Genomic DNA, 8,782 nt, shown 5'->3' on the forward strand with positions numbered 1-8,782 from the left:
TAAAATACATTCCATCTTCTTTGACAGAAATAAATTAATAAGGACAAATGAGAAAATATGTATAACGTGGTTTTATGTAAGTTGGTAAAATATTAGACAACAATGTTTAACAACTACTTACTAATGCATAATAAAGACATAATTCAGAAAATGTATTTGTCATAAAATTTATTGTTCCTGCTATTATTTGAGCAAAACATTTTAATCCTATTGTTAAATTAAGATATTTACATAATTTGTCTTCTATTAAAAGTAAAGATTCTGAAAAATTAATCATTAAAATGTAATTATATTTGAATTATATAAAATGTAAGAAATTTGAGGGAAGGAGAACAGGGAGGTTAAGGTTTCCATTCTATTTTAAGGAAAAATAAATTAAAATAAATGTCAAAATCAAACCATCGGTCTTTGTTTTCAAACTGTTTCTACTGCTGAAATCCTGCATTATAAAGCAGTGTATTTTTGTCTTATATCTACAGCAGTAAAACATTCAAATTCTCACATTCAAATTCTCACAGTCACTTTTTGTTTCAAAACATAAGGTTAGGAAAGTGGAGAAGAATTTCTCAAGTACAAGAATGACCCTGAGTGTTGACTGATAAGTGAAATTTCTGTGTGTGTTTATGGTGTGTGGCACCCTCCACCATGTGGATCCCATAGCAGGGGGCTACCTTGGACAAGTAATGGAATTCACTCTACCTACTTGACCATCAGAGGCTTGAGCAGTGGGGATTTTCATCTTCTGGAAACACTTATTTCTTATCTTTGATTATATCATTCTCTGATTTTTCTTATTTATTTATTTATTCTAATTAGGTATATATAACAGCAGAATACATTTTGATTTATTATACACAAATGGAGCAAAATTTTCCATTTCTCTAGAGTTGTACCATACGTGCAGTCATAGTTGTACCTAGGGTAATGATGTTCCTATCATTTCACCATCTTTCCTGTCCCCATGTTCCCTCTCTCTCATCCCTTCCCTTTGCTCAATCAAAGTTCTTCCATTCTTCGCGCCTCCCCATTATGGATCAGCATCCACTTATTAGAACATGTGACCTTTGGTTTTTTGAGATTGGCTTACTTTGCTTAGCATTGATATTCTTCAACTCCATCCATTTACTTCCAAATGCCATAAGTTTATTCTTTTTTAATGCTGAGTAGAATTCCATTGTTTATATTTACCACATTTTCTTTATCCATGCATCTATTGAAGGGCATCTATGTTGGTTCCATAGTTTAGCTATTGTGAATTGAGCTGCTAGGAACATTGAAGTGGCTGTGTTACTGTAGTATGTTGATTTTAAGTCTTTTGGGTAATGATCCAGGAGTGGGATAGCTGGGTCAAATGGTGGCTCCCTTCCAAGTTTTCTAAGGAATCTCCATACTGCTTTCCAGAGTGGTTGCACCAATTTGCAGTCCCACCACCAATGTATGCATGTGCCTTTTCCCTCTCGTCCTCACCAACACTTATTATTGCTTGTATTCTTGATAATTGCCATTCTGATTTGTCACTCTCTGGTTTTCTTCTCAGATCCTTGACTGCTTTTTCTGTCTCCTCCACAGGTCCATCTTCCTCTGATCAATAGTAATTACAACAGGGTTCAGTCACAGGCCTTCCACACTCATAGTTTTAAATATTGTACGTATGCCATTGGCTGACTGCTCAACAAATACACTGGATTTATCAGCATCTTCAAGATACAATTTATATTTTGCTGGACATTTTCTCATTGACCTTATAGATCTAGTCTTTATTCCTTTCCATTCTAACGTGTGTCCTGAGGCTATCCTGTGTATTTTACCTCAGTAGATTCTATTGCCATATTAATTGTATTTGTATTTGGGTTTGTGTTTTAGGATCCCAGGCAAGAAATCTGAGGGAAGGAGAACAGTGAAATTAAATTATTCTCTTAAATATCTCCCTACATGGTTGCCACCATCTGGGGAGCAGAATCTTTGCCCAATCTTGTCTCCCATAGCTATGTAACTCCCTCAACTAGGTTCCAATGACAGTTCCTTCTTATTGCCTCCTTGAGTATGAAACTATTATTTATAGTCCTGGAGAATTACACCGTGCCTCATAGTGTGCCTTACTCTATTGCCCTTTCAACAAATAGACCCTTTGTAAAATTCTCTTCAAATTACCCAACTTGACTGCACCATCTTTTTGCCACTTGACACCTGATTGGCACAGTTATTGAAACTGTGACTGGACCCAGAAATCAGAGCAGAATCTTTAAAATAGGATCAGGCCCTAGAATGGATTGTGCAATATTTTAGGAATAAGAGGGGAGATGGGGCTATAAGTAATCCTTGACATGCAGTAGTATCACATTACTGAACTGTGGCTGTTGATGACATGGAAAGGCAAGGTATTGGGAAATCAAGTAGCTCTGCAACTTGATTGCTACAACAACAATGATGTGTCATCTGAGTTATTCTGATATCCCTAGAGAGCATAAGCAGAGAAAAGGAGAAATGAAATAATTGAAAAAGAATTCATGAAGACAGAAAGTTTTGAAAGCAGCTTTAAAATGCATTTTATTTCTTATAGTTATAGGAAGATATGGCTGAAGCCTAAGCTTAGGATATGAATATAAGGGTTTCATCACTAACTAAATGCTCAAATACATGAGGTATATTACATTAAAATAGGGGCACTTATGGGGAATGAGTGGAATCTTGACCTCTGAATCATGGAAGGGAGACGTATTTCACCGCAAAGAAAGGATGACAATGAGTTCAGACCACTAGAATTCATGCCACTGGTATTATATCTGTTCCATCTCTGTGAAGTAGATGGGTCACTAAAAAGTGGAATAGCCTGTGCATGACACAGTTCTGGTGCCAGTTCAAAGAAGGCATGCTCAAAGTTAAGGGGCAATCCTTCACTTTATGGCATATAAAAGAGTAGCTGAGATACTGTACATCTTCCTCCACAGTTAGAGTGCATGGATCTGGGAACCAAGCAAACATGTGATACTTACAAAAAAATTATCACGTATTAGATCATAAACAAGGCTTAATAAAGTCCTAAGAATTGATGACATACAATTTGTTCAAGAAAGAGTATGACAAAATTAGAAATTAAAATACAGATCAGAAAACCTCATATGTTTTGGAACTTTTAAAAACATATGACAAAAATTCATAAGTATAATATGGCAAGAAGAGGAAATAAAAGATATAGAGTTTAGTAGAGAAATAATAAGATTATCATTATTTACAAAATCCAAACAACACTCCCCCCCTGCAAAAAAAGCCCTTCTATGTTAATATGTGAATTTAGTAAGGTCACTGGATGCAAACTGAATATGCAAAAATCAATTGTATTTCTATACATTCAATGAATATCAGAATTCAAAAAATGTTAAATGCCTTTTTTTTTTTTTTTGGTACTGGAGATTGAAGTCAGGGACACTCAACCACTAAGCCACATCCCCAGCCCTATTTTGTATTTTATTTAGAGACAGGGTCTCATTGAGTTTCTTAGCGCCTCACTGTTGCTGAGGCTGGCTTTGACCTCACGATCCTCCTGCCTCAGCCACCTTAGGTGCTGGGATTCCAAGCAAGCACCACTGTGCCCGGCTAAATGCCATTTTTAATAGCTCAAAAAAATTAAGTATTCAGAAATAAATTCTGGTAAAAAACCAAACATTGATAGAAAATTTAAAGTAGACTTAAATAAAACAATATGATGTATTGACTCAATACTAATTAAATGTTAATTATATCTAAATTGCTCTATGGATTCCATATAGTCCCAATCAAAAAATATTTTAAAAACATTCTTAGTTGTAGATGGACACAATACCTTTATTTTCATTTTTTTATATGCGGTGTTGAGGTTCAAACCCAGTGCCTCACATGTGCTAAACAAGTGTTCTATCACTGAGTTACAACCCCAATCAAAATTTAAGCAGGGTTTTCACTTGTGGAAATTGACAAGCTGATTTTCTTTTCTTCTTCTTCTTCTTCTTTTTTTTTTTTTTTAGTTGTAGATGGACACAATGCCTTCCTTTTTTAAATTAATTAATTAATTAATTATATGTAGTGCTAAGAACCGAACCCAGAGCCTCACACATGCTAGGCAAGCACTCTAGCACTGAGCCACAACCCCAGCCTCACAAGCTAATTTTAAAATTCATATGATAATGCAATGAATTTAGATTGGCCAAATCAATCTTTTTTTTTTTATAGAGCTTAATTACAGGATGTTAATATTCAGGACATTTCAGAACACCTTATACTGTAATCAGATTTTTGTTAACTGGTTTTAAAAGTATTACTTGAGTATTTTTCCACATACCAGTTTTCAGGCAAAAGTACTATCAGTGACTGTTTAATAAATGTTAATTTGATTAAACAGTTTATCCTTAATAACCTGAGACAAAAATCCATGGATGGCTTCTATGATGGTTTTAAGCTGTCTCTTGTAGCTTTGGTAAGTTTGTCTTCTGACTGTTGATCATGTATTTCTAAACCCAACATGAAACTCCCTCGGCCCAGCTGGGCTTCTGACTGCTCTAACTTTTCAGACGAATCAAACACCTGACCAGTGGTATAGTCTGCATTAGTACGCAAGCTAGAGGAACTCAGTGTATTCACCCAGTATTTATTCCACAAAAGCTCAAGTAATTTGTGATCCAAAGAGGATTTGAAATATGAGACTTCTAAGGCATAGTATTATTTGCAATGTACACTTCTATTTTGTTAAGTGGAATAGTCTGATATTCAGAAGGTCCTTCATCAGGAGGTTTGTAGCCCTTTGGGTATGCCCCAAAGGCTCCAAGATTCACTTTTCCTGCAGATATTGTTCTTGTTGGATCAATTACTGTTAGACCAGGACCCAAGAAAAGACCACTGACTCCAATTAAAATCAAATTAAAGCAAGCTTATTATTTCAACTGGCCGGGCTGCCTCTCCCCACAAAAACCAAGGGAACAAGACAGCACTGCAGCTTTCTTACAGCACAGCTTTATAGCCCAGAAAGTTACACAAAGGGGGGTTACAGATAACAAAAAAAGGCTAGTTTACATTTTTGCTTTATGAAGAATTTATGAAGGTCATCAGAGCCTCAGAGAGGGTCATTATCTGGCCAGGGAAGGCCAAGATTTGTGAGGCATCACTAAAGTTTCAGAGAGGGCTGCTATCTGGTCAGAGAGAGCCAGGCATGGGTGAGTTCAAGGCATGGGCAGGCATTCCAAGCAAGTTCAGAATTTGCAGTAATTTATAGTAAAGCTGAAATTAGCTTTTCATGGCTTTGTGGCGAGATGGCTCCCAATTTTAAGAGAAAATCAGGCTGGGTCTATCATTACCACTGCTACAAAGGGTTCTTGGAACTGTTGGTTAAGCATCTGTGTACTAATGTCAATCCCAGAAAGCCAGCAGCCATAGCCAGGGTGGCTGTGGTACCAGCCAATTGCATTTTCAAGGCAACCAAACTGTTTGGCATTTTTTTTTTTAACATATGCAGCCATGTACTCATAAGCAGCAGCCTGAGCGGTTTCAGTGCCCTCTACAATCAAAGCAAAATTGTCCATAATAATCATGGTTTCACCGTCCACCTTTCCTAGCATCAAACCCATCACTTCCAAGTTGCTTCCTGATCTGGCATGCATCACCATTTTTAGTAGAGCCAAAGCGAGATCTTGCAGTATTTAAAGTAATGGTGATCCTTAGTCCAGGGTTTTGCCACCAGGATTTCTTGCGGCTGTTTTTTGTCATATTTGTAGATTTCATCCCTACTCTAGGTTTCCTGCATGTTGTTGGCCAATTCCTAGGTTTTCTGGGCCATACCTTTCCCGGACACTGCCATCACCAAGGAATCGGAGAAGTTGTCGCTTCTACAAACAAAACGCAACTTGACCTCCCTGAGTTTCCAGGTGTGGGCTTCCAACCTTCCCCACCAGGTGTGCCTGCCAATTTTTACTAGACTCTCCTGGCCAAATCAATCTTGTAGAAGAAAAAAAGAGCTTGAGTACATAGACCATCAAATTTGAAGAACTGGGGTGTTTTCAAGGTGGCAGAATAGAGGAGGTCACTTTCCTGGATGTTCCATGGCATGAAACCAAGAAAGCAGACAGGCAGCTTCTCTGCAAGGTGAGTAAACAAACAACAACAAAAAAAAAATTGGGGGGTACTTTACTGGGATTTAAAAGTGGATCGTTAAAGCATATCATGGACATAGGAGTTTGGATACAATAAAATAAGGAAAAACTCTTCAGTGGCACAGCTGGCCACAGCTGGGCCAGAAGCACCAGCCATAGCAGTCCCTCCATGAGCATAGTGGAGTCATAAGGGAATTGAAGGAACCTGCATTTTTTGGAGAACCAAGGCATGTCTGGGTATGTAGTGTTTGGAGATCAAGGACATTGCCCAACAAAACTGAAAAATGTGTTGCACAACATCCTTATGCACAGAAAGGAGCCACCATCTCTCCAGGCAGCATTCGGAAAACAAAGGAAGGAGCCCCTATGCAGCAGCAGCACTGGGGCCAGCATCTGAGGGTGCTGATTCCTGGCACACCTGGGTTTGGCCCTAAATATAGGCCCAGTAAGCACACACTGCATGACAGAGAGTGTGCTTAAGTGACCAGGAGAAAAATCAAACGTGAAGAGTTTACACAAGGGACAACTGGTCTTGGAAATCTACCGGCTCTACCTCCTCCTCCAATCTGGCTGCTTACAGGACCTGCTATAAGAGATGAATCTGGCAGGGAACTCAGAAGTGGGAGTGGGAGAGAGTGTTTGGATATTCAACCTGAGACCAGGAAATGTGGGGTCCACAGTGACATAGGGGACTAAGAATTGGGTCCCTGATTGGGGTTGTGGCTCAGAGGTAGAGCACTCGCCTAGCACACGTGAGGTCCTGGGTGCGATCCTCAGCACCACATAAAAATAAGTAAATAAAATAAAGGTATTGTGTCCAACTACAATTAAAAAATAAATATTAATAAAAGAATTTGGTCCCCTACCATACAAGTGGAACCCAGGGGAGATCCCTGGGGTACAGTCTTCCATTGTGGACCAGCAAGTTTCTGTTTATTGTGATGATTAACATTGTAGACATCATGGTGGGAACTATTTGGTTTAATGCTGTATATTGTTTACACTGATTGTTGTTATTATTTGTCTCCCCCTACACAGTGAGGGACTGGAAACCTTCAAGGACACCATAAGTCCACAGGGTAGAAATTCTACTGCCTCAGATCCACACTGTTAGATGGGTAGACACACAAACAACATGAAAAAACAAAGGAAAAAAAATCACCACAAACAAACCAAGATACTCCAATAGCAGAATCCATTGATACCACAGTGAAAAAATGTCAGGGGAATTTAGAATGTACATAGTTAAACTGATCTGTGTAGTAAAAAACAGTATAAGGAGTGAAATCAGAGAGAAAATATAAGCAGTGAAAGATCACTTCAAAAAAAGGGACAGAGATTCTGAAGAAAAACCAAGCAGATATCCTTGAAATGAAGGAATCAGCAAATCAAATTAAAAATTCAATGGAAAATGTTATGGTTTGGATGTGAGGTGTCCCCCAAGAGTTCACATGTGAGGGATTGTAGCTCAGTGGTAGAGCGTTTGCCTAGCATGTGTGAGGCCCTGGGTTCGAGTCTGAATGCCACACATAAATAAATAAAAAATAAAGGTCCATCATCAATTAACAAATATTTTTTTTAAAAAGTTCACATGTGAGACAATGCGAGAAAGTTCAGAGAAGAACTGATTAGGTTGTGACAGCTTTAACCCAAGCAGTGAATTAATCCCCTAATGGGATTAACTGAGTGGTAACTGGAAGAGATAGGGCACTGGGGGCATGACTTTGGGGTATATATTTTGTATCCTGCAGTGGAGTCTCTTTCTCTGCTTTCTGATCACTATGTGAGCTGCTTCCCTCTGTCACACTCTTCTGTCATATGTCCTGCCTCACCTTGAGCCCTGAAGAATGGAGACTGCTGTCTTATGGATTGAGATCTCTAAAACCATGAATCCTCAAATAAACTTTTCCTTCTCTACAGTTGTTCTGTTTGGGTTCTTTTAGTCACAGCAGTAAAAAAGCTGACTAAAACAGAAATCAACACCAGCAGACTAGACCATTTGGAAGACAGAACCTCAGGTGATGGAGACAAAATATATAATCTTGAAAATAGATGTTACCACAAAGAGAAGATGCTAAGAAACTATGAATGAAACTTCTAAGAATTATGGGATAACATTAGAAGACCAAATTTAAGATTTATTGGGAAAGATGAGGGCACAGAGACACAAACCAAAGGAATACACATCTTTTCAATAAAATAATATCAGAAAATTTCCCATACCTAAAGAATGAAATGGAAAATCAAATGCAAGAGGCTTCTAGGACTTGAAATGTACAAAATTACACTAGACTCACACCAAGGCACATTATAATGAGAATGCGTAACATTGAGAATAAGGATAGAATTTTAAAGGCTGCAAAAAAAATATCAGATTATGTATAAGGGAAACTAATTCAGATTTCAGCTGATTTCTAAACCCAAATCCTCAAAATTAGGAGATCCTAGAACAAAGTATACCAAGCTCTGAAATAAAACGGATGCCAACCAAGAATTCTATATCCAGCAAAATTAAGCTTCAGATGTGAAGATGAAATAAAAATCTTTTATGATAAACAAAAGTTAAAAAAATTCACACATAGAAAGCCTGCACTACAGAACATTCTCAACAAGATATTCTGTGAAGATGAAATGGAAAAAAATGTGAAAACCAGTGAAGAATGACA

At 37.9% G+C, this 8,782-nt stretch overlaps 1 pseudogene; it reads right to left on the bottom strand.

Annotated features, from left to right (window-relative positions):
- Positions 1–4,134: 4,134 nt before the first annotated feature.
- On the bottom strand, positions 4,135–6,220 carry LOC107144915 (annotated as a pseudogene).
- Between the last annotated feature and the right edge of the window lie 2,562 nt (positions 6,221–8,782).

The sequence above is a fragment of the Marmota marmota genome, unplaced genomic scaffold (genome assembly GCF_001458135.2).
Source record: "Marmota marmota marmota unplaced genomic scaffold, marMar, whole genome shotgun sequence".
Lineage (NCBI taxonomy): Eukaryota > Metazoa > Chordata > Mammalia > Rodentia > Sciuridae > Marmota > Marmota marmota.